The sequence below is a fragment of the Mercenaria mercenaria genome, chromosome 8 (assembly GCF_021730395.1).
Source record: "Mercenaria mercenaria strain notata chromosome 8, MADL_Memer_1, whole genome shotgun sequence".
Classification (NCBI taxonomy): Eukaryota; Metazoa; Mollusca; class Bivalvia; order Venerida; family Veneridae; genus Mercenaria; species Mercenaria mercenaria.
Window position 1 is genome coordinate 26826627 of NC_069368.1, and position 18280 is coordinate 26844906.

General features: G+C 34.7%; 1 non-coding gene across 1 annotated transcript; it reads right to left on the bottom strand.

The window, feature by feature from the left end:
• Positions 1–13965: 13965 nt before the first annotated feature.
• On the bottom strand, positions 13966–14038 carry Trnar-ccu (transfer RNA arginine (anticodon CCU)). Its single transcript has one exon. It is a non-coding gene; the product is annotated as a tRNA-Arg (tRNA).
• Positions 14039–18280: the final 4242 nt, after the last annotated feature.

Here is an 18280-nt window from a genome sequence, read left to right on the forward strand (position 1 = left end):
GTTATACTATGTCACGTTTTTCAACATTCTTTTAATAAAATGTTTAATGGCTGTTTATTGGTAGCAAGGAAATACATGCAAATGGAAGCCAAAAAATGCATACATCTTATTGGTATATACAAGACATGGAATAATTTATTTGATGTTTTTATTGCATAGAATAGACAAAAACATAACTTGTCTCAATAAAAAGAAATTAGCATCTGTCATCCAGCATGTAGATCTGTTTCCACATGCTTGTGGTCATATGTTGCCTTCATAGTTATTTTTAATTCCTAATTTGAAATATTTCAAATTAAAGTAATAATTATTGAGTTGACAGCTATCATCACATTTATGCATCTATAAAAAGGTCATAAATAGATAACATGAGTTATTTGTTTGTGAATGCATGTCTCTTAGTGACATAAAAGACAACTATACTGCATTTTAGCGACTTTGATTGCATGTTCAAATGTTCAATTCATTAGATGAAATAAACAACCCACAGCATTAACACAATTTTTATGTGTTTTCAATTTATTATTTAAGGAAACAATCTTTTTATTTCACGACTTTGTTTGACAGTTTTGTTTTAACTATTTACAGAACCTTTGATAGAACACCTTGTCTGCACAAATATACGTCACTCTCAGTTAGACTTTAATGTCATGTATTACATGTCAAGGAAGTTTAAATCTGTTTCCTCATCAATCAATGTATACATTTTGTTTTTTAACCCTTAGCCTGCTGGCGGCAGATGATCCTACCTTTGCGACCAGTGCAGACCAAGATCAGCCTGCACATCCGTGCAGTCTGATCATGGTCTGCACTGTTCGCTATTCAGTCAGTAAGTTTTCAGTGAAAGCCCCTTTGAATGATATGTGGTACTGTCCAAATTGAAAGATGGACCAGTCCATTTTAGAAATATAGCAGGGTAAGGGTTAATCAGCTACAGAGCATTGTCTTACATACGTGTTGTGTTGATTTTTTCGTGGTCTGTTCTGTTACTTACATAGATTGCCCTACATGTAGCTTTAGATTTTACAAATGCCCCTTGATAAAATTACATTGTTCGGCAGCAGACGAGACCAAGCAAGGGCCTCACGAAATCTGATGTTACTTGAAGAAGATTGAATATACGTGGTAAAAAGTATAGCTTACTTAATAAATTGTGATGCCATTTTACTTAAAAAGTGTTGGATTGCAAGTCGTGCTTTTGCAGCACTCCTTCAAATCTTCTTCGACAATTTTGTTTGTGCGCTAAATTTTCAAGCCTGTTTGATATAAATATAATAAACAGTGAGGCTTTTCTTGATATAAAAGGAACGACATAATCTAACCCCAAGTGAGGCCCTTCTTCATATAGCCCACAATGAGGGCTTTCTTTATATAAAGAAACGACAGAATCTAAGAGTCTTACCAACACTTAGGCTCTTCTTGATATAAAGGCATGGCATAAGCTAACCCAGAGTGAGGCCCTTCTTGATAAAAAGACACTACCGAATGTAATCCACTGGGGGACACTTCTTGACATAACCCACAGTGACACCCTTCGTAATATAAACCCTGGTGAGAATACAATTTCTATGGGAAAATCAAAATTTTTAAAACATTTTCGCGAATAGAATTTTTTTCTACAATGTAGATTTAAATGAAACTTCTCACAGTCATAAATAAACATACGGTCTATAATATGGTTAGAAAAAATGTATAAGTCCACGTGCTTCTTCAAGAGATATTTACCCATGATTAGAGATTCGCACATTATACGCTAATTTTTAGACATAATTTGAAATTATTAAATGTATCAAACGTATCAACACTATGTTTTCTCTTAAGTAAGATAGTTACGTTGTCGTTTAGAAAAACAAATACTCACGGGTTGCCATTTATTCATAAAATGAGTTTCATTTCCGTAAACCGCGTTCAGGATTTATTCTAACGCTTTTACTTCCTGTTTATCAAACGTGCAGAACTAACTTAAATATGACCAATTTATAGTACCTTTGTAAAAATCAAATAAACCTGTGTGTACGTATATACTGTCGTATGTGTTTAATCAAAAGCAGAACACATTAAATTTAATAACTAGTACCACTTAAACAAGTTTTTTGTAGTCCGTTCAGATACAAATTCTAATGGAAATATACAGACTATAAGCTATATAGGTATGATTTATTGTGATTACGAAACAGATAAGCAAATGTTGATGGAAGCTTACAAATACGTTACGTAAATCTTTACGTTGACATTCTTTTTATTAACTTTCACAAACACAAACAATTCTAAAACTCTGGAAACATTTAAATAAATTAGTAATTTGAAATTTTGACTCGTGTCACGAATGTTACCATTTGTCGTCATAGTCATTAAACTTGCATTATTATAATTTCGAAAATATATTTAAGGTTGACTAATACATCATTCAGAGACGGGAATTTGCACAAACACATGCTTACGACATACTGTAAATTTAAGCATTTCTATAAATAATGCATTTTCATATTCTTCATATCCATAACGGTAACAAAAAAGCAAGCAAGCAAGCAGACGGACGGCGTCAAACTCAGCTTTTCCCCTTATACGTTCAGTTTGGGTTGAGCTGTTGGCTTCATGTAGCTTATATACCAAGCCTAGTACTAGTGGAAGAATGCTCGCTTTTAGTGCGGAAGGTCGTGGGTTCGATCCCCGGTCGGGTCATACTAAAGACGTAAAATTGGTACCAGAAGCTTCAACGCTTGGCATTAAGAGGATAGTGCTATGACCGGTCAGTCCGGTGTCTGCTTACTGTGACTGGGTTGGGTATCATGTCACGTGTCTTCGTAATGACATTCCGGTGAGACAGCACTATGAAGTTTGGCATTGAGCTCACTGCTACAAGAAGACACCGTCATTTATATGACTGAAAAATTGTTGAAAAAGACGTTAAACCCAAACACTAACACTCTTAGCTTATAGCAAGGCATACATGGGGTCAATGTCACTGTTTCTGAAATTAGAAATAAACATGGTTTGGTCAAAAGCTGTACTTTGTGTTGATATATTGAAACTTGGCCTATTTGTAGCTTTTAGAAAAATCAAGGTTACTGTTAGGTCAAGGTTTACTCTAACTTGCTGAATACTTAAAATTACGCCCTATAGCAAGGCAGATATGGTCAATGCTCCTTTTGAATTTACGAATAATGGCACATAGCGATTACTGAAAGCAACAATTATGAGCTTTAAGAAAACAAGATAGTAGTCATGTAACATAATTAATATATGGCGAATTAACCTTGAAATAATTTATATCGTTTTACATCCTCAGAATTTTTCGAGTGATTTTAATCAAATTTTTGTTTAAGCATTTACTATTAGCCGTTGCTGCAAATTAAACACCCACCTCTGAGGACAGTTTGTTAATCTTTAGTTGTCAAAAATATTTTCATTTCAAACGTCTCCTACCGAATAACTTGATGGAAAGCAGTCAAATTTTGCTACAAATATACCCTAGATGTAGGGATTCCTATTTACACAGCTTCGCCAAGGGCATCCAACTTTTGCAGGAAAAAAAAGTACTGTCCTCAAACGTACTAAGCTTCAGAACTTTTCTAGAATTCAAACTAATTTGAATAGAAGCGCTCTCAATGGAGGTTCTTTGAAATAATCACATCTGTATGTTATAAATTATGTACTAATTTACAGATTTCAACAACAAATCAATCACTTAAGACAGATATTTATCATATTGATATCGAATCAGATATTTTATTTGTATGATAGTATTTTTTTAGACAATTACGAACATTCTATACAATCATACTAGCTATATGTCAATTGAGTGAAAATGTGTGAGACAGAACTACGCGTGATAATTATTTGCGACAATGATATCAAATCTTTTTGACTATTGTAGGATGATCTCAAAAATGGCTGGTTCAACATAACAGTGTACTTTTCTATTTATTTCATAACCAATTTAGAAGATAACGCGAACCATTTTAGAATAGTGTTCGGAGTAATTAAAGGAATATGTTCCTCGTAACTATGACATTTTTTGTTTTAATTAGTAAATTCTTGTTACTTTATGATATATATCTTACATTGTTAAGTGTTTCCCAATTTTTATAAAAACAAAGGGAGAGAAAAAAAAACGTTTTCATTGCACTCATTTTTCAAAAACATTTTCCTGAAACTTTAATATAATACAAGTCACTCAGTACCATTTAATTCAGTGTATGTATCTTTTAAAAGAGAATGATACATCTTTCGACAATTTTTGATATTGTTCTTCTTTTATATGAAATATTATACCTTTGTAAACATGAAATGCTAAATATCTATTTTAAGAATGTGAAAGTACATATAGATTCATCTTTATACAAAATACCAACGAAAAGCTTCGTGAATGTTCATTTTTTTAATGCATTTTTAATGTAATTAAGTTTGTATCGTTTAAAATTTGTGCATTATAGATTAGCCGATTTCAGAACAATTACATACTCACTCAGTACAGATCCCCAAAGAGACATCGAATAATTAAAGTAAATAAAATCTCTTTTAATCTTAATAAAATGCTTCAATGAGTCATGCCCTTGAAACCTATAGAAACGCATTATACAAACGCAAATATGAAAACAATAAATATGTAGTTAATGATGTCAACACCACAAAGTCAATTATTCCAATTCAAAAGACAAAGATAGATGCCCCCTCTTCCACTTGTTTTGCCTCACTATTTTTATTAACCATTCCCCTCCCCCTTTTAACTCGTACACATTGTAATATTATCATCTGGATATTGTTTGCTACACTGTTTCAGAGACCATGTTCCTATTACATACAATATACTAGTTCATAGACTGGAGAGTTAGTGTTCTATTTATGTATATAGTCATTATACCTGTCAGGATTATTAGCCTGACCTGATGGTGAAGGAAAAAATGCACGGAGCCCGGACAATCTCGGTGTCATTACAATATTCTTGATTGTGCCATCCTATGTAAATCATGGCATATACAAGCCATACAAAAGCTAGACTGGCCAGATGTAGGTTTCTGGCAGGTGATATTGTAGTAATGCCGTATATTATGGTTGGTGCTGAAAGCAAGGGCAGTGGTAATTGGAAATTGGTATGGAGAATTTGAACATCTCTAGCGGAAAAGTGTTTAATGTTCAATCTAAATACCACACAGGTTAGAATTTCTATCAAGCCAAGCTATGAAGACAACATTCCAAGCCCATGTGTGTACAATTCTCTATTCCGTCTCATTGCAAATGCACTGTTTCATTTGCATGTGAGAGAACCAAACGTACTCGTTTGTCTATCACTATGCCTATTTGTCCAGTTTCAGAAACAATTAGATGACGTGACATATTACTCACTGCAGTATATTATAAACGGTGAAGGAAACCATTATGATGATTATAGAGTGTGAGAGATTAATTTGGTACAAAATTTCTGCTGAAGTTGAATAGTTTATGCTTATATAAAAAGAATAAGTGATGCTGTTTAAGCACAATCGTGTCATTGATGCTACAGAGCTGCATGAGTCTGTAAAATGCATCTGTTTTGATTTGAAACTGTTATACAAACTTTGCTAAAGTACATTTCGAACTAGTAGTAACACTCCGATCAATCTTGGCCTTCGTTCTTAATCACCAGTACAATACAATACCATACCGACTCGGTAGCCTAGTGGTAGAGGGCCTGCTATGAGAGCGAGCGCCTGCTTTGAGTGCAGGAGTCGTGGGTTCGATCCTTGGCCGCGTCATACTAAAGATGTAAAAAATGGTACCAGTGTCTTCTTCGCTTGGCGCTCAGCATGAAGAGGATAGTACTAGGACTGTCAGCCCGGTGTCAGTATAATGTGACTGGGTAGGGTATCATGTTGCGTGTCTTATAAGGCGTGATATTTTAGTCAGGCAGCACTATAAAGTTGGACATTGTGCTCACTGCTCCAAGTAGACACCGTTGTTTATATGACTGAATTTCTTTTTTAAAAGACGTTAAACCCGAACACACATACAATACAATATAAGAATGAGCTCTCAGCTGTGGAAATAAGCATCGTTGTTTTACCGTATATGTTTATACAAATTTATTTAACCCTTACCCTGCTAAATTTCTATAATGAACATTTTCACTTTTGACAGTACCATTTACTGTAAAAAGGGGTGTTTACCAAAACGATACTGACAGAATGGCGAACAGTGCAGATCATGATCAGACTGAACGGATGTGCAGACTGATCATGATCTATACTGGTCGCAAAGGCTGAATCAATCGTATATAGCATGATAAGGGTTAGGGCCGATTGTGAAACAAGTTCTACATCTTATATTAATCACTCTCGACACCTCATTCCTGATGGAATCCATCGCCACGAGGGTTTGAGAGAAGAGAAGCCAGTTTCCCTTTCAATGCTGAGCGATAAGCAAGGGAGCTACTGGTACCATTTTTCACGTTTTTGGTATGACGCGGCCGGGGATCGAACCCACACGACCTCCCGCACTCCAAGCGGACACTTTACCACTAGGCTATCGAAGCGGTTAAATACTGAATTTCTTGTTCTTGCCATTACTGCAGCCTGCGAGCTCCAACAAAAAAAAAAACATTCTTTATAATATATGACAGTCATAATGAAGAAGTTACACGGAATGCCACAACATTCTGTATCAGATTTCTCCAAATTGAATGTGAAATTGGCATTATTTTAACTAACCTACAGTATGAAATATTCAGATTTACACAAAAAGACCTTGCGATCAGTAATCCAAATGATGAAAGAATGGGGTTTGCTGTGATCGGTTCTCTCTCTGTACTTCCTACAAAAACAAGTCCTAATGCTTTCCTTGAAGACGAGATGATAAGGCAAGAGGACTTACCAACCTCACAAGGACCATTGGCCAAGAACCAAACCTTGGAGACATAAGCAACCCCAAATCGTGCGGGATAGTGTATAGAACAACACACACACACACGCACGCACACACGCACGCACGCACGCACACACACACACACACACACACACACACATATATATATATATATATATATATATATATATATATATCATGATATATATATATATATATATATATATATGATCTACTATGGTAAATAGCGAGGCTTGGAATCAAGCACTCAAGTAAACTTTCTTTAGAATATGGCATGTGGTTGCGGAGATGGAGTTAGAACAAACATCTCAATGAAGAGTTTTAATATGAAAAATCAAAAGACCATAACTCAGTAAGAAATTTAAATATAAAGACGTGCTTAACTTCTTATTTTGGAATGGCTGTTGTCTTTAAGATCTGCTTTAAATTCAATACAATAAATTGGCTTTAATGTAAAAATTGTAAAAAAAACCCAAAGGGAAATGATTTTATAACATTCATGACTGAAGTTTAGTTCTTGTTCAATGTACTCACACCAGTTGTTATATATCATATTGACATTAAAGAATTGGTCGAAATATAACAAAGTGGGATTATTAAATACAAAAAGGTAAATTATATAGTCATGTCAAATTCTATTCAGTGGAGTAAAATCTTTTGCCTTAACGGATATTAAGTACAAAAATGGAATTTATTAAAAAATTGTTCACAATAGCTTTGAGACTTTTGGTGCAATACAGTTCGTCTCGTGGTCTTCTATTTATGTTTAAAGTAAAACTAAAATCCGTTCGCTGACAGTCATGTTTCTGCAGAAAGGCAAAATTTCAATTTTAAAGTTGAATTCTACGCTATAATTTAATACAGATCCACCTTGTTCATGTTATATACAGCTTTTATGTTCATTAAACATTTCAACATGCACAACTTTAATGAGTGGTCTTTGCAAAGATACAAGTAACTCAACCATCTTTTGTTAAAATCAAATTTTGCTAAAATTTTATTTTGTCAATTGTTTTTTTTTTCGATAGAGAACAGCAGACATAAAATTGCAGTGTTTAGGCCAAATACAAATGAAATTAATTAGAAATTAATTTGAGTGATTGGATTTAATCTCGTGGATTGACCTAACAATTAAATTAACAAATAAGTCCCCCTGGAATATTAATAATTTTACAGCATTTAAAAAAAGATTTTTGTTATCAAGCTGGATGTTCCGTAGTTTTTCATCAGACACAAACATGAACAATTAGCATGAACCGCTGTGAGTAAACAACATTCTTTATATTGTATAAACAAAATGTTACATTTAGTTATGGAGCCTTCCCAGCCATGAATCATAACAATTAATCAAAAATTAACATTCGACAATTAATCAACAAATTACTCAAATGCAATTCATGAAATATTGTTTAAGTGTTATTTCTGCATTTAAGCAATGTTTTACTTTATGATAATGCATTATGCAATTAATTCCCTGACTTAAAGTGGGAATCAAAGGTAATTTAAATTATGGCTTGCCAAAACATGTTAGTTTTTATCGCATTTTAAAAGTATAAATAGAGGAGAGAGGACAACTTCTTTCTTAAATTAGTTAGTACATAATGTAGCAATGACAGCCGCCGAACGAAAGTCAATGTGACCGCTAGGCGTCCAGTCTGGATTCAGATCAGACTGCACAGATGTTTGCTTATCAGTTGCAATTGACAAACGAACAGTATAGATGTGCACCCATATGGATCCTTCTGGTCGCAAAGCTCTTACGTTGATGTTCGCACGCCTTGTCATGCACTGCCGTAGCTTCAAAAACGCATTCTGTGAGCAGAACCTTGCTCTCTAAGAAACGACTAAAAAGAGAGAAGTTTGAAATGACACACTGTTTAATATAAAATAGGAAGTAAGCTAATGTTTTACAAATCGAAAAAAGTGCACAATTAAAATTCAGCTTAGACAATGGATCTGATTGTTGCCTTGGGAATACTGTGGCCGTGCAGGTCTCTTCCCTGGCTGTGCTCTCTAGACTAGACACGGTTTGCTCGTAAACAGAGTTTTATTGGACCTAATTTAATGAAATAAATCATTTTATTAGAACATTACATGTATTGAAGCAATCCCCTCTTATTTATATAAATTGTATATTTTCTTAGACTTATTATGGCCTAGATCTTTGACACGGCATATTTGAATCACTTTCAAGTTTGAACAAGAGGGTCATGGTGACCCTGGTGATATTGCCTACATGCCATCAATAACAAGAAAGTAGATATATGCATTCTGTGTGATGTTCCATTCTATAGAAAGCTATGTTGTCTTTGAATATGGAGATCACCAAATTAGCCAATGTAAATTGTTTCACCCTTTCAGGGGCAATTAACTTTGGAACCCATGGTGGAATATGGCTGGTTCAAGAAACCGAGATCTTATGGTGATACAAGTTGTGTGCAAGTTTGGTTAAAATCCAATCATAAATAAAACCGCTTTTGTGCAGACAAAACCAATTTCTGGCCCTTTCAGGGGCCCTTACTGTAGAACCCATTGTAGAATATTTATAGCTAAGCAGTGTAAGTGCACCCTTATTCTCTATCCGACTACGTTACGTGAACTGGAACAATTTTGTGACAATAACGTGTTCGGAGTATTCCGGATTAACGGCGTATCGACTTTGTTAGCTTACGGCAATTTTCGTGTACTAGTAATTATTCAGTGAACACAATATAGAACGCATAGATACCAGACCAATTAAAAACACAAACAGAACGTATCAGTACGCTGAGACAGGCTCTTTTATGTCGGTTGTAGGCAACGTGGCAGTGTTAGCGACGTTTATTCTTTCCTACTCGATCATACATTTTGTAATTGCATGTTATCTTGATTCTGGACAAGGGCGAGTAAAATATTAACTCCCTGTAGTTTTCGAACTAAAATCGTTCACATACATATACAAAATGTATAAATATTTTTACAAGTCTTAATAAAAAATCTCTACCTCTCGTTTTCTTGCGCAATCTTAGTTTTAGAGGTGAACTTTAAGATAGATTTAGAGGGAAGTAATTGTAAAACACTCACACACAAGCAATGAGGAAGTCAAGACATTGTTTTTATTTAAAATAAAGTCTTAACAGAAGGATATACAAATAACCCTAAAAAGAGGATACGGCATTTGTGAACATCCATTTGGGGGAAATGGTAAGACAACTGGCCTAAGTTTAACCAATTAAACTGATATTGTAACTATTAAAAAATGATTTGATGTTTATGTAGAAACATGGCCCTTACGTAACTCCATATTTTATACGCACAATTTGAACCGGTGATATTTGGAGTATTTGTGACAAAATCATAAGAAGTTCAAAATACATTTAAGCCGCACCATGAGAAAACCAACGTAGTGCATTTGCGACCAGCATGGATCCAGACAGGCCTGCGCATCCGCGCAGTCTGGTCAGGATCCATGCTGTTCGCTTTCAAAGCCTATTGCAATTAGAGAAACCGTTAGCGAACAGCATGGATCCTGACCAGACTGCGCGGATGCACTATGTTGGTTTTCTTATGGTGCGACTCATTTATGTAATTCAGAAATAAAGAAAAGTTCTGTTTTTACTTCAAATAACAAAAGGAGGAAGAGAAAACAAATTTTAAAAAACTACTACTGTATTTATATAAATGTGTCAGCTATAAAACATTGATATTGTTAAGGTACAGTTATTTCAGATTTTTCAAACATTCGGTTAAAAGTCATCAGTTATTAAACTACTTAGAAATTCTCGTTCATATTAATATTGCTACACAATGATAACAATTTCTAGTAATTAATCTTCATATATTTCAGCTACAAAGAATTTATAATGATATTGTATATAATAATGACTACATGTATATAACGGAATGCATGATTACTAAACCGGTAACCGCTCCAATACTAAATTAGAGTTATTAAAGGCAGATGCGTCAAGATATACCGTATATAACAATTATATAAATTTTTAAACATATCTTTGTTCACCAGTCAAAATGACCATCCTATATTTTGGCAATTTTGAGGCGTTTTTTTTAAAGACGGGCGTTCATACAGCTTATCTTTGGAAAATGACTAATCGCAAATACGGCCAGAAATGTTTTAACTATAAATGTCAAACCGCAATTTGAAAGAAAATGTAAAATGTTTATTTTTGCATCATGCATATACCAGTAAGCTAGAACAAAGCAAAATGGGGGACTGAATTGCATTTTTTTAAATTTTGTAACTTCTGCATTCTGCACTATTTCGACAAAAACCAACGACATTACATATAGCAATGTACATAAGATTTGAAAACTAGAAAATGAGTCATTTTTGATTTAAGGTAGTCGACCGTTATGGCATTTCTGTTTTCGATTTCGTATTCACGTTAGGCAATGCGGTGTTCTTCGGACGTAAATATATCTCAACCCCCGCATGACTTGCCACAATAACGGAAAAGAACGGAAAATGCCGAACTCGCAAAACGGAGAATACGAAATTTGCCAATTGTCATAATGGATCCACAGCCTTAATATAATGATAATGATTCAGTCCAGATTTCGAGAAAAAAAAATCTTGAGGCATACTGAGTCAAACTTATATACATGTAACTGTGTGAGGTCTTTCAAAATAAAACAGTAAGGACTGAGTTATGACAGGCGACATTTCCTTTTCCCAGGTTCAGATCTTAAATAAAAGAATGGTAACAATGCAGATCATTCTTGTTGCATTTTATTGTAAAATATTAATGCAAACTAGATGAGGTTTAAGTTATATGACAATCTTTCTGTCACTATATTTGCACGAAATACAATTTTTGTAGCCTAGAAAATGATAAGAAAAGCATTCTGTCAAGGTATGAACACACTAAATGCATTATTTTTTTCAGCTGAAAATTAATGACGGAAAATTTTCCGTCAATGTATAAGAATTTTGCATATACTAAATTCGATTTACATTGCTTGAAAATAAAATAAGATTTAAGTCACATGGTAAACTTTCTGTCAAGGCATTAACAGGCTTAAACATTTTTTTGCAACTGGAAAAAAACGTCCTAAATACATTTTACAGCTGGAAATTAATTGATATCATAATAATACGTTACACGCAAAAATTCCTAAATACATTTGTACAGCTGGAAAATAATATGATATAATTTACATGGAAACACTTTCTACCAAGACATCAACACACTAAATGGCTGGCCATCTTTATTTTGTATGAAATAAGCAAACAACAAACTTTCATACTGCAAACAGGTCCCCTTTTAAAATGACTTTAACCTTCCCTTTTGTAATAAAAGGTTATCAGTGCTTAATACAGTAATAATTCGTTTGAATTAAGAGACATATTTTCAGCCAAGTAATCATACGCACTATAACATCAGTGGTAATGTTCTGTAATGATGAATTCTCGAGTGCAAGTATATTTTATGATGAAAATGGTACCAAAATGTCGGTTATATACCTTATTTGTTGTGCGACTTCAGTAAGATTTAAGGTGCAGTGCTCTGAAGGTTATACAAGCGACACATAATATAGAGTCAAAGAGTCCTGAGTCGTATACTGACAGAACCTTACAAAATTGACAACGACAATATAGTGGTATCATAACTTTGAAAGTTCGACACTCGTTCTGGTTGGAATTTGTAACCACTTAAAGCTATTCTCTCACTTAAAAGCTACTCTCTCACTCAAAGCTATTCTCTCACTTAAAGCTACTGTCTCACTTAAAGCTGCTCTCTCATTTATAAAGCTACTCTCTCACTCAAAACTACTCTCTCACTTAAAGCTACTCTCCTCTCTCACTTAAAGCTATTCCCTCACTTATAAAGCTACTCTCTCACTCAAAGCTACTCTCTCACTTAATGCTACTCTCCTCTCTCACTTAAAGCTATTCCCTCACTTATAAAGCTACTCTCTGACTTAAAGCCACTCTCTGACTTAAGGATATTTGCTCACTTATAAAGCTACTCTCTGACTTAAAGATATTCGTTCACTTATAAAGCTACTCTCTCACTCAAAGCTACTTTTTCACTTAAAGCTACTCTCCTCTCTCACTTAAAGCTATTCCCTCACTTATAAAGCTACTCTCTGACTTAAAGCCACTCTCTGACTTAAGGATATTCGCTCACTTATAAAGCTACTCTCTCACTTAAAGCCACTCTCTGACTTAAGGATATTCGCTCACTTATAAAGCTATTCCCTCACTTATAAAGCTACTCTCTGACTTAAAGCCACTCTCAGACTTAAGGATATTCGCTCACTTATAAAACCACTCTCTGACTTAAAGATATTCGCTCACTTACAAAGCCACTCTCTGACTTAAAGATATTCGCTCACTTATAAAGCTACTCTCTGACTTAAAGCTACTCTCTCACTTATAAAGCTACTCTCTCATTAAAAGCTACTCTCTCACTTATAAAGCTACACTCTCATTAAAAGCTACTCTCTCATTAAAAGCTACTCTCCCACTTAAAGCTACTCTTTGTCTACAGCTACTCACTCACTTAAAGCTACTTTCTCACTTAAAGCTACTCTTTGTCTACAGCTACTCACTCACTTAAAGCTACTCTCTCACTCAAAGCTACTCTCTCACTTAAAGCTACTCTTTATTTACAACTATTCTCTCAATAAAATCTCTCTCTCACTTAAAGCGGCATGCCTCAAGATCGTTCGAAATAAAAAAAAAAAGTATTTTTTAGATATATTGAAATAAATGCTATAAAGTCTGGATTATAAATATCTATATTTGGAAGTCATTATTAACTACTTCAGCTATAGCTCTATTGGTTACGACGACGGGAAAATTGCCGCGGCGGTCCGGGGTTCGATTCCCGACGCGGTCATCTTTTTTTCATGATTTGGAATTTTAAAATATTTTAGAAACAAAAATTCATATTCTAATGTTCATAATATGACCAAACTTCAATTTGAAAGTAAGATTATCTAATACAGAAAAAAGACCAGGAGAAAACGTCAGAGTACAGTACGTTGAACCTAAATGATTCAATGAAAAATATATTATGCTTGACAGGTGGTATTAATTCGAAGATATATAACTGACATCCAAAAAAGGAAATTTACATGTACAAAATAACAAAGAAAAACCTCCGGCGGGATTCGAACCCGCAATCCCCGGCTTAGGAGGCCGATGCCTTATCCATTAGGCCACGGAGGCGACTTATAAAATGCGTTTGCCATTTGTCACGAATGTTTATTAATTAACTATGTTACGTCCATATGTTAAAAAATAATCTATAGATAGTATGAAGTTAAAAATACTTTTGAAATGCATGCAAATGCCTGTATATTTTTCGAAAATAGATATTCATGTATTTGTAATAGTTTAACCGAAACAAGCGTAGTTATGAGAGTTTAATATTTTCAAATAACAGAAAATTATGTTATCAAGGAAATGTAACTCTTCTGGAATATGTAGAGCAGGAACATCAAAGGGGCATAATATATTGGATACTTTCTTTTTGTGTGCATTTCAGTTTACATTTAACTGTCGCGCATCGCCATCGTACTGACGCGCTTCACCATCGTAGTGTCACCATCCTACTGTCGCGCTTCGCCAACGTACCTTCACGCATCACCATCGTACTTTCGCCTTCCTGTCAAGCATGCGCAAAACAATTCACATAGTTGGCATACGGAGGTTCGTGCTTCACCATCGTACTGTCGTGCTTCGCCATCGTACTGTCACGTTATCAACATCGTACTGTCGCGCTTCGCCTTCGTACCGTCGTACCTTCGCGCTTCGCGTTCCTAGCGCAGAACGATAGCGAAGCGTTACAGTACGATGGCAAAGCACGACATTGCGATGGATTGTCACCATTGTACCGTTGCGCTTCGCCATCTTACTGTCGTGTTATCGCCATCTTAGTGTCGCGCTTCGCCATCGCACCGTCTTACCTTCGCGTTTCGCGTTCCAACGTAGCAGGCGATAGCCCTAACGGAACACCGTAGTATTATGACTAAGATTATGACTAAGATCGATTGTTATTCATTCGTTTATTTTTAAACACATATTGTCAATATAAATCCCACTATATTTACAAAAATCAAAGTACACGAAGAACTCTTGTACGGTCCCTACATAATCGGTTACGTAGTGTGTTATTATCACATCCGGTTCGCTCGAATATTTACAATCGAACGCTTATTAAGTAGAATGGAGAAAGGTGGTCTCGTTAAATGTGCCACCATCCATGTTTTCATCGGCGTATTAGATTTTTCAAAATTTTTGCGTGCGTGCGGTTGGGTGGAGGAGGGGAGTAATGGTGGCCAGCAAAACATGTCAAAATTTTCCTGGAACATTTTTGGACGATCAAAGTAATAACGCACTTCCCATTGACTTGACAACAGAAAGTTACTCATTTAAAGTGCATCCTTCCAGATAGTTTTTTTTTTTACTTTCACTTTTATTTAGGCCCACCTTTTCATTGAAGTTTTTGGTGGCCAAGGTTGGAAGAGGCAAAGCCTTTCTCCTAAGTTTAGGTAGAGGCCCGGACCCTCCTGCCCTTTGTCCACAAATATATTTGGTCTTAGCTTAGTTTTTGAGATTTTAAGTTTAATAGCAACTGTTCTAAGAACTTCAAAATTAAGTTCCAGCTTAGACTGACCATAAGTATTGAATAGCCTCTTGAAAATAAATATTAAACGTAATATTGAATTTTAAATATGCCATTTGCAATAATTGACAAAAAAGGTCAGCTGAGACTCAAACTGTTTGTGAACATGAAGCCTGGTTTTATTATCTACACCGAAAACATATGAGCCGTGCCATGAGAAAACCAACATAGTGGCTTTGCGACAAGCATGGATCCTGACCAGCCTGCACCAGGGTCCATGCTGCTCGCTTGCAAAGCCTATTGCAATTAGAGAATGTGTTAGCGACCAGCATGGATCCTGACCAGACTGCGCGGATGCGCAGGCTGGTCTGGATCCATGCTGGTCGCAAACCCACTATGTTGGTTTTCCCATGGCGCGGCTCAATTATTATATTTAAACACGACACCTTGCATCAGTTCAACATAAAATTATGGTATCTGCACAGACGTCATAACTTGCAAAAGAGTTGACGGATCTTGCCAGAACTTATCTTTCTAAAGACAAAATTAACAAAATAAAATATGCAGGCGAAATAATTCTAAACAATGTTATATATTAATCTTACATGTTTATACAATGATAAACGCATATATCCCAAAAATAAGCACACGGTCCTATACCTCTTTTTACACCATATGACAGAAAATATGCAAAGAAGTTTCATTGCAAATTGTACGATGTTTCTATACGCGAAAATGTTATCAAAATTGTTTTCTTCTCACTGAATTTTTACTGAAAGCTTGCTTCGGGTCCATTGTTTTCAAATCAGTCCAACAAAAAATACCAGTCTCATGACTTCATCTTTTTATAGGCTGGATTTTCACAGTTCATTTTTGCACGACTGGTTTGAAAAACAATGGTCCTCAAGCAAGATTTCGCCAAGTTTCTGTGTGAAAATTACAATTTTGATGACATTATTTTAACCGCGTAAAAAAGAAAAACTTACAATTTGACAGTTACTGTAATGAAACTTCTTTGCATATTTTATCATATCTTCGAATAGGTTGTATAGACGTAATACATGTCCATTTAATAAAGATAGTTTTATTACATTGTTTAGAATTATTTTACGTGCATTTTTAAAAGATGATATCAGCCTAATGTCAAGTAAATACAGGCAAAATCGGAAACACCTCTTGCCAGTAGTAACTTCTTTGCAGGTAACATCATTTAACTACTGAACTGGTGCAAGAATCGCTACGATAATATCTTGTTTAAGTAAACTGTGGTAACCAGACCCGCGTAGGAGCCGGGTCCAACCTTAAGAATGTTGGAGGTATAGGGAGCAGCATAGGCTTTGTCCACTTCTTTACCCCACTCCCCCCCCCCCCCCCCCCCCTACTTCCCCTTCCCCAACCAAAGTGAAATAACTTTGAATAAAGAGAAAAGGCATATTTGTGATAGAATTTAGTTGCAGAAACATAGATTGTAGGAGTATTTTTCTGTTGCCAGTTGTGAAACACTTTTGGTGAAATATGCGTAGATTCTGTCGATCTCCCCTGACCCCTTGCCAACTCAAATGCCGCCCTTGTAATCGATCATACGTCAGCAGTGAAAACATGGATAATACATGGTAAGCGAGACTATATTTCAAATAACTTATCTAATGATATCATTAATCAATTTTAAGATATCAAAATGTAGTCTTTATTTCGGGATAGTATTAATTCATAAATCGATTAAATTATATCATAAAATCGATTTATTTTACAACATTCTTCATTCTATTTAATGGTATCTTAACTTAGTTTTGTGAAATCTAAAAATTATTTAAGGATATCATTATAAAGAAATAATTTAAGCAGTGATAATATTTTGAATGAAGAATATCTTTAAATAAAACTGATTTTGTTAAATATATTGCAGGACACTTTTCCATTTTCTTATTCTGACATTTCATTTGAAATAATTTAAAAAAGGAAAGATAAATCACTACCCAGTATCCCTTTACAAGCTTTCGTGTTACACAGTATAAACAGTATAGCGTTTTAGGTTAAAATGTATATTGAACACAATCTTAATTCGTGCTATGCGAAAACACTGTGCATATATTTAGCCAAGGATTTTCTACATTTTAAGCTAATATCAGGGAAGATGAGCAATGTATATCTTTAACAAAATGTTCAATTTTTAATTTTGATTCGAAGATGAAAGTAAAAAAAAAATGACATTAGCAGTTTCAGATAGATGATTTTAAACCTATCAAAGTTTTTTTTTAAAGGCCTATGGTTATTGACTGGTTTAAAGCTCAATATGTGATTCCAAAATAAATTTCACAATCTCACAAACATAAATGGATAATACAGCTCAAAATACTGAAATCGACAGAAAAATACTTTATTTTTGTAGTGTTAATCGGATAATGCATCATAATTAACATGTAAACAAGTGCATTTTATTTTCAATTATAGCATCGTAAGTCAATAAAAGGGCGAACATTTTTGTCACTTTAAGATTTGATGAAGACAAATCTTATACCATACTGTCAGTCATTAAACAGTAATTGTAAGTTTTATAATGAGCTTCTTTTACAATTATTCCAAAAATAATTTTTTGCAGTATACAATTGTAATTATACCGCTACGTTTTGTCAACAAAATACAGTTAAACTTGTCTAAAACGGCCACCTGTTTCAAGCAGGCACTTGCCTAAAACAGCCAGTCATCTGACATCCCAAATGAATATTTTATTCCTAATTTTAACTTGTCTTGAACAACTACCTGGCTTAAATAGCTAGATTATGTCACTCCCTTGGCCGGTTGTTTAACACGGTTTGACTGTACCCAAAAGGCTAGTTTCTATG